A 15,937-nucleotide genomic window follows, 5' to 3' on the forward strand; every position below is an offset into this window, starting at 1 on the left:
TCTCTGACCCTGAAGGCCATTTTCTTTTTTTATTGGTTGCTTTAAATGATTTCATCTTTGTCCTGGGTAACATTTACGGATTTATTGCTACAAAAAATAACTTAAAATTGTTTAATTCAATAGAAACACATTTAGAATATTTCAAATCTAAATATTCTAACTTGCTTATTCTCTTGGGTTGTGATTTTAATCAAACTATAAACAACTCTTTGGACAGATCACCACCTAGATTATCTAATGGATCATCAGGCCTTTGTGATTTGATCTCCTGATTTGGCCTAATTGACATTTGGAGGGAAAAACATCCTCACGCTTCACAGTTTACCTGGTCTAATAGCTCTGGTTCACTGAGGTCTAGGATTGACTTCTGGTTAATATCTGACTCTTATTTGATTATATCACTAAGGTTGAAATTTTGCCTTCTCCATTGTCCGATCATAAATCCATAATTCTATCTTTTGAAAACCCATCTTCTTATTTAAGCAAATATAGTTCATATTGGAAACTAAACTCTGTTTTATTAGAGGATGAGGACATTTGTCAATCTGTTATATCTAGGATTCAATATTTTTTTTAACAAAGCTCAAGCTGAAGATAATTTTGGTTCTAATTGGGAGTTATTAAAATACAATATTAGGTTAATGCTACTTAAAGCTGGTACTCAAAAAGCCAAGCAATATAAATTAGAGGAACTCAACATTGTTAAAATAATTGTCTGTTTCTCCTGCATCCCCTTTGAAAATGTATCAGTTGTCCAGAAATCAGAATTGGTTGAACTACAGAATTCATTAGATAACTTTTATATATGTAAAGCAAAGGGTGCTTTTGTTCGTTCAGGAAGGAGGTGGCTGGAAGAGGAAGAAAGAAATTCCAGCTATTTTTTCAAATTAGAGAAACAACAAAATCATCTTAATTCTATAAATAGTCTTAATGTAAATGGAGTGGTTTTAAAGCTAAAAATCATAAAGACATTTCTAATTATTGTGAAGAGTTTTATAAAGACCTTTATTGTTCTAGACACTCTCAACATATCTTGGATTTATTTTTTATCTCCCTTGACACGGACCATATTCTCAAAATTGATGATAATGGCAAGATTCTGTGTGAATCTCCTATTCAAATTAAAGATATCTTTGAGGCGATTGACAAGCTGAAACTAAATAAATCTCCTGTAAATGATGGTCTTACCACAGAGTTTTATAAGAAATTTTCAAATGATCTTTCTCCATTTCTCCTCGAAGTTTATTTAGAAAGTCTTCATAAGGGTACTCTCCCACCCTCTATGACTCAGGGCGTTATAAATTTGATCCCTAAACCTCAAAAGGACCATGCTCAATTAGAAAATTGGCGCCCTATAAGCCTCCTAAATAACGACAACAAAATATTAGCCATGATTTTTGCTAAAAAGATTAAATGTGTTCTAGATGATATAATTGATGAATGTCAATCAGGTTTCATGAGAGACAGACTTATTTCAAACAATATTAAATTTGTTCTTGATATTTTAGATTACTCAGATTTGATCCCTGATGACAGTTTCTTGCTTTTTCTTGCTTTTTATAAAGCTTTTGATTCTGTTGAGTTTCCTTTTATTCTCAAGTCCCTGAATATTTTTGGTTTTGGCCCCAATTTTATTAATGCAATTCAAACTTTATATAATAACGCCAATGCTTCAATCAAATTACTACATGGTACTACCCATAGGTTTAATTTAGAGAGAGACATCCGTCAAGGCTGCCCAATCTCACCATATCTTTTTCTGCTTCCTATGCAATTATTAGCCATCCACATTCAAAATAGTCATCTGAAAGGTATCTCTGTGGCAAATCGATCAATATTAATAAGCCAATTGGCTGATGACACAACTCTATTCCTGAAAAATAAAGATCAAGTTTTTTAGTTTTTTAGCTTTAGACATAATTAATTTTTTTTCACCTGCTTCCAGTTTAGTTCTTAATATCCACTTTTATGTGAACATTTATCTGTAAAACATTCCACTGATGTTAAAATTTGTGACGTCCCAGTCAAATCTGAAGTCAAATACTTAGGTATAATTATATGTAAAGATCAGAAAAAGAGATCAAAACTTAACTTTGAACCTCTTATCCTTGCTATTCATCGTAAATAAAACTCCTGGTTACAACGTGATCGGGTAATGGGGGGTTTTGAGTTAGTGGACTTTTCCACTCTTAATAACTCTTTCAAAGTTAAATGGATAAAATCATTTTTAAACAACCCCACATCCTTCTGGAATATCATTCCAAATCATATTTTCAGTTCAGTTGGAGGTTTACATTTTTTCTTGCGCTGCAACTATGACATCTCTAAAATACCGTCAACTTTATTTAGTTTTCATAAACAGGCTTTAATATGTTGGTCCCTAATATATAATTATAGTTTTTCTCCACATAGTTATTTTATCTGGAACAACACAAATATTATTTTTTTCATAATTGGTTTGATAAGAATATACTTTTATTGAGTCAACTTTTAGATGATAGGTGTGTCCTGCTCACTTACGAATATTTTATGCAAGAATTCTCTTTTCCAGTACCCCCAAGAGAGTATGCCATTGGTTTTGGTGCAATTCCTGATTGTGTCAAACTTTTAGTAAAGCCTGGCCCTAAAGGTTTTTTATGCTCTCCTCCTATTTTTGTCAAAAATAATTTATTTGCTCACCAATGTCTTTTCGGTAGCATGTCAAACAAACAAACAAACAAACAAATAGTTTAATTCTTAACAGATCTCAGATTTCTCTACCTGCTTGTGTAAGTTTTTGGAATAATACATTTAGTGATAAAGAATGAGAAGATTTCTGGCTTCTACAACAACAACAAAAACATTTTTATCTAATAAAGTTGTTGAAGTCTCTATTAAAATTATACATAATTGTTACCCAGTAAATTATAAACTTGTTAAATTGAATAATAGTATTTCCCCCATGTGCTCCTTCTGTCATCACTTTGAAAAAACAATTATTCATTTATTTTGGGACTGTACTTATTGCAAAGTATTTTGGGTTGACTTTTCAAATTTTGTTAAAAGTATTTGTCTTCAAACTTCTGTATAAGCCAAAAAATGTTGTTTTTTGGTGAATTTCTGAAATTAGACCATTCTCATTTTTATTTTATAATAAATTTATTACTTTTTCTTGCCAAATTTTACCTTCATAAGTGTCAATTTTCAAAGAATACTCCTTCCTTTTTTATTTTCAAGAAAGATATTGATATTTATTTAAATTCTTTAAGGAAGTCATGGCGTCAAGTCAAAAGTGACGCTGCCCTCTAGTGGCTAATTATAAACATTTATCAGCTGCATCGAGTACTATTCTGATGCTTTTTAATAAGGGATGGGAAACAGGGAATTTACCATCTGCCTGGAAGCATGGGGTCATTGTGCCGATTACAAAGCCAGGAAAAGATCATTCGCAACCTATTAACTACAGGCCCATAGCATTGACGTCTAATTTATGCAAGCTTATGGAATGCATGGTCATGTTTAGATGGGTTTATGTTATTGAAAACAAGAGTCTTTTTTCCCCATACCAGAGTGGCTTACGGAAGAGGTGAAATACAATGGATTCTGCTCTCTGTTTGGAAGCTGAAATAAGAAAGGCTCAAGTCAATAGGGAAATATTAGTGGGAGGTTTTTTTTGATGTGGAAAAAGCATATGATATGTTGTGGAAGGAGGGTAGAATGGGAATCAAAGGGAGAATGTACAACTGGATCATGAGCCTCTTATTTGGTAGAACAATACAAGAAATAGTGGGGTCTGCGTAATCCCCGATATACCCAATAGAGAATATAACTCCTCAAGGAAGTGTTTGCAGCCCTATTCTCTTTAATATAATGATTAATGGCATTTTCTCTCAGATAGACACTGGAATAGGGAGATCATTATACGCAGATGATGGCGCTTTATTGAAGAAGGGGTGCAATGTTACATATGTGGTGAAGAGTATGCAGACTGCTGTAAACAAGGTAGAGAATTGGGCTAATATTTAGTGTTTTCGCTTTTCAGTGGCAAAAACACAAGTGATTTGCTTCTCAAAAAGGAAAACGAATCCCACAGTGAATATTAATATGTATGGATATCAGCTGGAACAAGTATCAGTTGTCAGATTTCTGGGTATGTGGATGGATTAAAAATTGACCTTTGGAGTGCATATCCAGAAACTGATAGATAAATGTAAAAAAAGGATGTGCTTGGCAGGAGCTGAATGGGGAGCAAGTTGTCAGTCACTTAGAAGTATATACTGTGTACTGATCAGATCAGCTATAGATTATGGCAGTATGGTTTACAGTTCTGCATCTATAATATGGCTTAAAAAGGTTGAGGCAATACAATCACAAGCACTAAGATTTATGCTGTGGAGCATTTAGAACATCTCCAGTGCCATCTTTACAAGTGGAGATGTTGGAAATGCCTCTAGAAATCCGTAGGCTTAAGTTAACGATGAGATATTGGACTGCTGTGAAGGGTCATTTTGAAAGTCATCCAGTCAAAGTACTGAAAGATTGTTGGGAATATGAGTAAAAAAACAAAAAAAAAAACAATAAGCTTTGGATGGATAGTTAGTAAGGAGGCACAGAGTATGGGATTGAATGATGTTGATATTGCCTCTTCTGTGGTTGTGCCAGCAATACCTCCTTTGTCAATCAATCAATCAATCAATCAATCAATCAATTTATTTTTATATAGCACATTTAAAAACAACTTTGTTGACCAAAATGCTTCACAATCAAGAATCTAGAAACAGTTAAGAGATTAAGAATGATGGAAGCATCACCACACATAACATACATACAGTGCATCCGGAAAGTATTCACAGCGCTTCACTTTTTCCACATTTTGTTATGTTACAGCCTTATTCCAAAATGGATTAAATTCATTATTTTCCTCAAAATTCTACAAACAATATCCCATAATGACAACGTGAAAGAAGTTTGTTTGAAATCTTTGCAAATTTATTAAAAATAAAAAACAAAAAAAATCACATGTACATAAGTATTCACAGCCTTTGCCATGACACTCAAAATTGAGCTCAGGTGCATCTTGTTTCCACTGATCATCCTTGAGATGTTTCTACAACTTGATTGGAGTCCACCTGTAGTAAATTCAGTTGATTGGACATGATTTGGAAAGGCACACACCTGTCTATATAAGGTCCCACAGTTAACAGTGTATGTCAGAGCACAAACCAAGCCATGAAGTCCAAGGTATTGTCTGTAGACCTCTTTAAAACAGAGCAGGACAATACCATTAATCAAAGTGCTGTTTACAATGGACTGAACACTAGGGCCTATGTCAAACAGGTCTTTCACAAATTGAGGAGGGATAGGATCCAAAGGAATGGATGTCAGTTTCATATGTTTAATTATGTCCGCTAAGGTTGGATGAGAGACAGGATCAAAATGGTTGAATATCCAAAAACTTGAGATGGGAGGCGATAATTCAATATTAGATGAAGTAACGTGTGATCTGATAAGATCAATCTGATTTACAAAAAATTTTAAAAAGTCTTCACAGGCATTTGGAGTTGAATGTAAAGGTGTGATAGCCGGGTTTAGCACCTTGTTTATGGTGCTAAACAGGACTTTTGGGCAGTGAGTCTGAGAAGTATTTTGTTCTTGCAGCTTTGCAACTCTCTCCACTGGTGCTCCATTGATGGTGATGGGGCTGTGTTCTCTTTCTCATCTCCTGAAGTCCACCACAAGCTCCTTTGTCTTAATGACGTTGAGGGAGAGGTTGTGCTCCTGACACCAGTGTGTCAGAGTGTGCACCTCCCCTCTGTAGGCTGTTTCATCATTGTCAGTGATCAGACCTACCACTGTCGTATCATCAGAAAACTTAATGATGGCATTGGAGCTGTGTGTTGCCACACAGTCATGTGTGTACAGAGAATACAGGAGTGGACTGAGAACACAGCCCTGCAGGGCTCCAGTGTTGAGGGTCAGTGATGAGGAGATGTTGCTGCCCATTCTAACCTCCTGGCATCTGCTTGACAGGAAGTCCAGGATCCAGCTGCACAGCGAGCTGTTTAAGCCCAGAGCCCGGAGTTTCACATAAAGCTTGGAGGGCACTTTGGTGTTGAATGCTGAGCTGTAGTCTTCAAACAACATTCTCACATAAGTGTTCTTTTTTCCAGGTGGGAGAGAGCAGTGTGTATTGTGGATGCAATGGCATCATCAGTGGAGCGGTTGTTGCGGTAAGCAAACTGCAATGGATCCAGTGATGGAGGCAGCACAGAGCAGATGTAATTTCTGATTAGTCTCTCAAAGCATTTGCTGATGAAGGGGGTCAGAGCAACAGGACGCCAGTCATTTAAGCAAGTGATTTTGGATTGCTTTGGAACAGGCACAATGGTGGATATTTTTAAGCATGTGGGGACCACAGACAAGGAGAGGGAAAGGTTGAAAATGTCCGTAAAAACACCAGCCAGTTGGTTCGCACACACTCTGATGACGCGACCCGGAATGCTGTCTGGACCCGTGGCTTTGCGGATATTCACCCGTCGGAAGGATCGGGTTACATCCGCTACAGAGACAGAGTGTTGCTTCGGCCGTGAGAGCTCTCTCCGTGAGGGCAGTGTTATTTCCCTCGAAACGAGCATAAAAAGTATTTAGCTCATCCGGGAGAGAGGCAGCAGTGTTCACAGTGGAGTTTTTATTCCCTTTAAAGTCCGCGATGATGTTAATTCCCTGCCACATGCTTCTAGAGTTGGTGGTGTTGAACTGTCCTTCAATCTTGTTCCTGTACTGACGTTTTGCTGTTCTGACTGGCTTGTTTATGCTCCTCCGTGTTCCCAGAATTAAAAGCAGAGGTCCGCACATCAAGTGCCGCGCGTACATCGATATTAATCCAAGGTTTCTGGTTCGGGTAGATCCGTATTTTTTTTGGTCAGAACAACGTCCTCTACGTGTTAAAACTAATGTGTTGGTGGTATTTTGGAGCGACTGATTTGAGATTGGCTTTGTTAAAGTCCCCGGTCACAATGAACGCAGCCTCAGGGTGCGCGGTTTCCTGCTTGCTTATAATCCCGTACAGTTCCTTGAGTGCCCGCTCTGTGTTGGCTTGTGGCGGGATGTACACAGCAGTGATAATGACGGCTGTGAATTCCCTTGGTAGCCAGAATGGTCGACACAGAAGCATGAGAAATTCCAGATCAGGAGAGCAGAAAGACATGATAGAATGTACATTCCTCTGATCACACCATGATTTGTTGATCATAAAACATACACCACCACCTCTGCTTTTACCTGAGAGGTCTTTCGCTCTGTCCACTCGGTGCACGGAGAACCCCATGGGTTCAATGGCTGAGTCTGGAATCTCCGCAGACATCCAAGTTTCTGTAAGGCAGATAATGCAGCAGTCCTTCGTCTCTCGTTGGAAAGAGATCCACGCTCTCAGCTCGCAGAGCTTGTTGTCCAGAGACTGAACATTTGCCAGTAGAATACTGCGTAGCGGGGGTCAATTTGCGTGACGTCTTACTCTGATGAGAACGCCAGCTCTGTTTCCCCTTTTGCTTTTGCGTTTCCGCGGCCGGGCTGCCCAGACAAATGGCTCCGGCGTGTTTGTAAACAGCGGGTCGGCATCAAGGAATTTGAGTCTGGTTTACAGTGTTTAATTGCAGAACCAATGTCCAAAAGTGTTTGTCTGTCGTAGACAATAAGGCAGACAACATCCAAGACAAAAAACATAAGAATTGTAAACAAAACAAACAAAAAACTACAATGTTGTGTCAGAGCTTGCAACACAGCAGCCATACTCGGCGCCATCTTGAGTCCATCTTGAGAAACAGCAGAGTTAAGACAATGAGAAAGACAATAAGGACTCCAGGCAAGAACAGAGTTGGTTGACCAGTCAAAGTGCAGATTGTGCATTACCAACCATGGATGGCCTAGTACCACCAGTGCAGAGTGGGAGTGGACCAGCAGGAAGGACAGCTGTTCACAGTGGTTGCCCGTGATGAGTGTGAGCGGCTTAGTAGAATGGATGACGATGGCCAGGAGCGTGCCGGTGATGGAATAAGCTGTGATCAGCTCGGCCAGTTTCACCACCGGAATCCACCATCTGGAAACCATGGAGGGATCTAGGAAATGTCCCTCCGCTCCGGAGTCCACCAAGCAGAGACAAAATGAGTGGTTATTCCGTGCTGCAGCCGGGCCGGCAGAAGAGGTTGTTGTGCGGGGTTTTTTCTCAGTAGAGTTGTGCTCACCAGTAACCCCTTTCCTACCAATGAGAATGAGCTTTTACTGGGCAATTTGTGATGATGTGACCAGGAGAAGCACAATAGAGACAAAGTCCCTTGGACTTGCGACGCTGTCTCTCTTCAAGTGACAAGCGTGTCCTCCCGATCTGCATGGGTTCCACCTCGGACTGTTTTTCCGATGCCCCGGTTGCAGGAGTGGGAGGAAGGTCAGCCAACTTAGGGAGTGAAGAGCGACATTGGCTACATCAAAGCTTGAGGTGCTGGTCAACTCTAATGGTCAGCTCGACCAGGTTGTCAAAATGGGGAGGCAAGTCCAGAGCATAAATCTCATCCTGGATCATATCTGACAAGCCATCCATGAACCGACTCCAATGAGCCCCATCATTCCATTTGCTGGATGCAGCGAGGGTGCGGAACTCAGTGGCATATTCCGCGACAGAACGGTTACCCTGAGACAAACCGGACAGAATCCTAGTAGCTTCATGACCATGGGCAGATCCATAAAACACTCAAAGCAGCTCAGCCGAGAACTCCTGGTAAGACGAGCAGCAATTCTTCCATATAGCGGTTCCCCACTGGCCGGCCCTCCCGGTCAGGAGCGTGATAATGAAAGTGACCTTGACTGCCTCTGTGGAGTATGTGGAGGGCTGCAGTGAGAAACAAAGTGAGCACTGCGTGAGGAATGTGCAGCATAACCCTACCTGAGTATGGAGGCGGGAGGTTGATACGGGGCTCTAAGCATACGGTGCTGGGGGAAACTGCAGGGGCCGGTGTGGAAACATCCGAAGTGGGGTCGGCATTACGAGACTGACGGAGTTGTGGGAGTCGATGAACCAGAGATGTGAGCTCTGCTAGCTGGGATGCCATCATCTCTATGGCACAGTTGGAGGTGGAGATCTGGTCCTGCTGGCGACCCAAAAACACTCCCTGCTGAGCGAGCGCAGATCGTAGGTCTGTGTCCTCCACTGGATCCATTCTGGCTCGATTGTTCTGTCAGAAAGGATGAGACAAAAGATCCAAGTGCGGAAGCAAGGAACAGTTTATTTATTAAAGACAGCAAGAGCTGGTGAAGCATCGGGGTACCCGGCACTGACTGCAGAGTGGAGAAGGAGAACGTGAGGAATCCTCTGGAGAGTGGTATGTTCATAGGTCTGTGTGTGTCATGGTAGTGTGAGAAGCAGATCCAGTGCAGAGAGATAACCGCTGAGGGAAACTCAGGAGAAGCATCAAGGAAAGCAAAGCAACAGGCTGGAAGGTAACCACAATCAAGGCACAAACAGCGAAGACTGGCAACCAATACAGAGAAGACGATACAGGACTGACTAGGGCAGAGGGAGAGAGTGGTAAATAACAAAACTCAAACAACAATCGAGCAACGAACACAAAACAGAGTGAGGTAAATATACTCGCTGAAAGCTGGAGCGATCAGCGTTCCGATGGAAACAATCAGTGTCCCCATGGCAACGCTGATTACGCAAGCCAGCGGCACCTGAATCATCAGAGGAAAAATTTAAACACAAACTGGAACAAACCAGTGGACTCACCGAGACCGTGACATCCTTGGCTCTTCCCAGTGCCTGTAATTGACTTCCATGTACATGAAGAAATACATAACAAGGAAATGAAAGTGCAAATAGATATAGCAGTGCAACATTATCTAAATCAAACATATTATACAATGATACAGATTTATACAGATGCCTCAAAAGATACAGATTCTTGAAGCACAGTGGCAGCAGTTTATATACCTCATTTTAAAGTTAAAATAGCAAAAAGAATAACAGATCATATATCAGTATTTACCACAGAATTACTAGCCATTTTTATAGCTCTTCAGTGGGTAGAAGAGATAAATCAGTGATATGCACAGATTCACCATCAGCACTTGCAAGCTTGTCAAGTGGACTATCTACAGAATGACAAGACATATTATATGAAGTCATACAGAGTTTGTTCAGAATACGGCAGTTAGGATTAATGGTAAATTTTGTATGGGTGCTGGCACATGTAGGAGTGAAAGTGAATGAGGGGGTAGACCGTCTGGTTAAGCAGGCACTGAAACGACCACAAATTGACATTAAGGTGACATTGAGTAAAGCAGAAGTTAAAGGGTTTATTATGATTGACGTTAAAAAGAACTGCAGGAGTTCTGGGAGAGTGAAACAAGAGGTAGACATTTGCATCGTATTCAGGAATATGTTGGTGCAGAGAGAGTAAAATACGGCAATAGGAAAAAGGATGTTATTATTTCCCGACTGTGTATTGAACATTCAGCATTAAATCAGAGTCAGCACATAATAGGGAAACACGAGACCGGTAACTGTGAAAAATGTGGACATCCCGAAACGGTAGAACATATACTCCTAAACCGTGTTGAGAAAGATTACATCTTATCCTAGCGTTAAGATAGTTGGGAATCAACAATATTTCACTCCAGGTTCTGTTAAGTAATGGCCCAAAGCAATCAAGAATTTACTATGAATTATTTAATTATATGAAAGAGACAGGATTGATCAATAGGATTTAGGATGTATTAATTTTTATTATTTATGTATTTATTTATTTATTTGTGCCATAATTCAACCATTTTACGCTTCACACTCCAGTCCAGTAGGTGGTGGAAATGCACCTTTTACGTTGGTTTGCCAACCGCCATAAAACATCACCAGAAGAAGAAGTGGCTAATTATGTCATAGTTATGAACACAAGCAGGTAAGTTTCATTAAATAATGAGGAAAGAATTTACCAAGTTAACTCGGAAACAAAAAAGAACAGCAGGTCAGGTAGGGAAGCCATTGTGCTGAAAGTCAAAAGCATTAGAGTCAAAACCAGATACCAAACCATTCCCTGTATTGTTTCCTACTAAACATTTTGCGAGATGCCATGCATGCTAAATTAAGTCTGCTAAATACCTTAAATATAAATACAAATGCAGTTTTGTGCTATATTCTCTGAAATACATCACTCATTCATTGCACTAACTAAAAGTACCAAAAAGTAACATGATACTTCCACGTTTTCTTCCCCTGTAAGCTACAGGATTGTGGAGTGCCATGGAAATACTGTGGTATAGAGTACATGAATATGGTAATCATTCAGTACCATGGTATTACTATCTGATACCATTAAATAATGTTACAACCACAGTATTTTTTTGTTTGTTTGTTTTTTGTAAGGGTATGTACTTGATGATTTAAAATGTACATAAATGTTTCCCTTCAGGACATACTTTAGTGTTACGTGGCTTAAATTTGCGTTGTGTTTTGAGGTCATATCTTACCCTGATTTAATCTGTTTTAAATCCAGCAAGCCATATATCCCTCCTCCTGTTGTGGATAAAGAGTGTTTTCTATGAAGGAATGGAGGACTACCAAACAAATTTTATATCTCTTACTCATAACATCCTCTCCTGTTTACATCAGCATCATCATGTCAAGAGTCCTGTGTTCGGACTCTACCAGGTGAAACCACCTGCAGCGGAAGTGATCTCTATGACTAGGTCAAGTATGGGAAAAACAGAAGAATAACTGAATTACCCTTTTAAAGATGGCTTCTCGTAAGGTATGATAAGATGTCTTCTTTCATTGTTCCTCTGCATCTCTCTCCTTCTTTTCATATTCTGTTCCTTTGACAGGATCTCAATAAACCTTGAAAGAAGCTGGCAGAAGCAAGTCATTAGATCACAGTTTTTTTTAATTCAGTGCCTGCATTGTCCAAAATAATATTTGAACCTGCAATATTTGAAGTTTATCGACCATACAGTACCTGCCAGACTAGGAAAGGGAGTGCATAAAGCTGTGATGTTTTGTGATTTTTAACTACACATATCCAAACAATAGTGTGACATAGCATCTAGTGCTGCTCTTATAGAAGAATAAGGAGACATTTAATCCTTCATTAAATTACTAAAGTGAAAAGCCAGGCAGTTATTCTTGGTAACAGCTTGATTAAGAGGCACCCATTGTGAGTTCCATCTGAGCTTGTAGTAATGAGAGCATATGGAGCCAGATGTATGTAACATAGCAGATGCTGTAGACTCTTGGAGTAATATTGAAAAATACCTGTGTATTCAAAAGCTTCAGTCTGATTGGCTGTGAAAATGGGGCATGACAGTGAAGTGTTGAGAAAGTCAAAGGCAGTCGTTAAGTGTGACACCTTTCCTCTGTTTAATCAGTGTGACAGGCTCACTGACTAGGAGGGTAAGATCAGCGAAAACAGTCACTAAGTGTGACGACCCCCCACCCAAATCGAGTTGTTCTGAGTCTGCTAGTGTGGAGCCAGCTTAAGATTACTTAGTGGAGTGCCTTGAAAAGTATATCAGAACAATTCTGTCATTTCACTGAAATTTTGTTCACTTTGATTGTTTAAAAAAATAAAAAAAATAAAAAAACAATATTTCAGAGAAGACTGAAAATTATTTTTCGCCCAAGTGTTTAAAAATATTGCTACTGGCTTTTTTTATTCTATAGGCCACTTCAGTGTACACTTTAGTCTTGTGTTTGGGGTCTTGATCCTACTAAAGTTTTAATAGTTTAATCATTTTTATATGCATTTTATTTATAAGCAAATTATATCAATATAACAGTAATGTTTAGCTTTGTATTGTCAAGACAGTTTTCAGGTTTTTGGTCTGCTTCTTTGAATTTGTTAGTTTTGCTAGTCTTTTATATACTTATTTTCTAGTCACATATCACCGAAAGCCTGTACAAAACAAAATATTAGAATTGCATTATTACATGTTTTCATGTTTCCTTATAATAGCTTTCATTTCACTGAAAGAAAAAACCTGAAGTCTCGTTCAGTCTCCCTGTAAATATGAATGAAGCAAAAATCTGCTTTAGTATATTTTTGTTCCTCCTCATTCAATATACAGTATGCATGCATGCAGTCTTGCCTTTACCTATCGTATGTCCCAGGTGGACTGCATTTGAGGCAGGAAATGATAATGTGCTTCGACTGACGGCTACAAAGGTTAGTCCTTCAGTATGTGGTGCACCTGGTGTTAAATGCTGGGTTGTTGCATATTGATGGAGGCATGGTGAGGAATAGGCAAGTGCAGTTGTAGAATAAGCGCACAGAGGTGCAGTGACAGGAAAACAGAGGTGTTTTTGTTTTGTATCTGGGTCGAGTCACCACTTATGGCAAAGCAACAGTCAACAACGGATCAGTTACGATCCAAGACTCCGAGCATTCAGAGCATCTCTCCTAAGCATACAACCTGACACCACACTGACTGCAGTACTTGTGTAAAATGAAGACATCCTTTAAGAAATTCAAGTTTTATACTTTCAAGACCTGACAGTCATATTTTCAAAATCAATGCCAATATTTTCACAATTTCTGCCAGGGTATGCAAACTTTTGAGCACAACTGTATGGCGTATGCCCACCTATCTTTCTTAGGATTTTGCGTAAGCCCACTTAAAATAAGTGATGATACGTGTGGCCGCCAGTACAACGAGTAAGCTCTTGGCCTGCAAATTTTTCACTAAAATCGCAATGCCGCAGCACCGTTGAGTTAATTGTGTTTTTTATTATTATTTTAAAAAGTGTACAGTGATTCTCTCTTAACGCGCACAGAGCAGCGGGAGGTGGGAGTGCAACTGATGGCACTGGCAAGACAGAGATTTCGACTAAGCTGATCCACCAATCAGAATGTTCATTTCACGCACGATTGGATATTTGCTAACCAATCATATTTTCCATTTCAGTAAGGGGCGGGACATTTCCACCGTCTAATGCTGATGCACAAGCATCTCTGGAGTAACCATAATTTGCGCTGTAAATTGATTTCTCTGCTAAACAGTTTATACACTGTATATACACCGATCAGCCACAACATTAAAACCACCTACCTAATATTGCGTAGGTCCACCTTGTGCCGCCAAAACAGCGCCAAACCGAATCTCAGAATGGCATTCTGAGATGATATTCTTCTCACCACAATTGTACACAACTACTACAGATTATCTGAGTTACCGTAGACTTTGTCAGTTCGAACCAGTCTGGCCATTCTCTGTTGACCTCTCTCATCAACACTCCGAATGGTGCCAAAAACAAAAAACATCCAGTGAGCGGCAGTTCTACGGATGGAAACGCCGTGTTGATAGAGAGGTCAACAGAGAATGGCCAGACTGATTAGAACTGACAAAGTCTACGGTAACTCAGATAACCACTCTGTACAATTGTGGTGAGAAAAATATCATCTCAGAATACTATTCTGAGATGCGGGTTGGCACTGTTTTGGTGGAACGAGGGGGACCAACATAATACTGTGCAGGTGGTTTTAATGTTGTGGCTGATGGTGTATATACATTTAAATTTAATTTAAGCAATTAAACTTTGTGAAAATACTGTATGTTATTGCACCCGTGCTAGATTTTCATGCACTTTGCAGGTACTTCATAAATTTACAGTATGCCCACCTCTTCAGACACTACTACACCACTGTACATCTGTTTGCGTTTTTGTGACAGCTGAAGGCCGTGCACCTCCTAATGAGCCTTTGTTAGGGAGAAACGTGAGGTGTTGACTGGCGTGTGATAATGAACGAAGAGGAACTATAAAAATTATTTTCAGATTGTTGAGCGGAAAACCAAAAATGTTGCAGTGAAAAGTAATTAGTAAGATGATGATAATGTAAGTCATGTATCAATTTTAGCAAAGTAATTAATCTGTAGTGGATTACTTTATGAGTAACTTACCCAACACTGCAACTAAGTACTGTAAGTTCTCATGAGCATTTGAACATTTTAATTCAAAACTGAATCCACTGGAGTCTCAGTTAATGAAGACTCCCGCAGTTAACCTGTTCTGTGTGATACCAGTATAGTTCGCTGTGATGTGAAGAAGAACATGTAGAGGTGTCTGAGAGAAACTCCACTCAGGAGTTACAGTTTGTCATGTTCTGCTAATGAGACAGATATAAAAATGGCCCTTCATTTAGATAAGATATGGCCTCTGACTGTATTGATCCACAGGTAGCAATTAGTGCTGAACTGCTAATTGACCCCCACCAGGCCTTTTTTCTGATTCAGAAATTGTTGCTTAAATTCACATATGCCTTTCATATATGAATGTACAAATAAATATGTATCATTTAATGAAATGGGGGCATAATTGGGCATAATAATCACTTTTTACATAATTTATTTGATGATATGTGACATGCTGTTGGGTTTTGCTGAACAATAATACATTATACATGCATACAATACATAATGCAACATTTCATGGCTTGGCTTAACATGTCTTTTAAATGCTTTCTCATATTCCTTCAGAATTGATTGTGAATGACTTTACAAAATGTTGTTCAATTCAGAGAGTTGAATTTGCACTAACAGTACATTCTGTAATCAGACATCAGTATTTATGTTGTGCAGAGTTTGATTTTAAAGCTTACTGATAATGTATGGTCTGAGAGGGATCAGATATTTGAAATACAAAATATTGACAGAACACTCCAGTAACACATTTTTAAGTACACATCACAGACACCAATTGACTTTATACAGAGTCTCTTTCCATACTTTGTTTAACTTTGCATTTACAATGTAGCACATTCTAATAACTTAAAATGAAAAGGTATGAAAGACCACACAGATAACTTTAAATAAAGAGATAATATATATCTAACATCATAAACTGCATGGTATTAACAATCTGTCATTGTTTTTTATCACCTTATCACAATATCTTAACAATATCTAAATATTTTAGTTTAAA

Source organism: Myxocyprinus asiaticus, chromosome 5, assembly GCF_019703515.2.
Source record: "Myxocyprinus asiaticus isolate MX2 ecotype Aquarium Trade chromosome 5, UBuf_Myxa_2, whole genome shotgun sequence".
NCBI classification, from domain to species: domain Eukaryota; kingdom Metazoa; phylum Chordata; class Actinopteri; order Cypriniformes; family Catostomidae; genus Myxocyprinus; species Myxocyprinus asiaticus.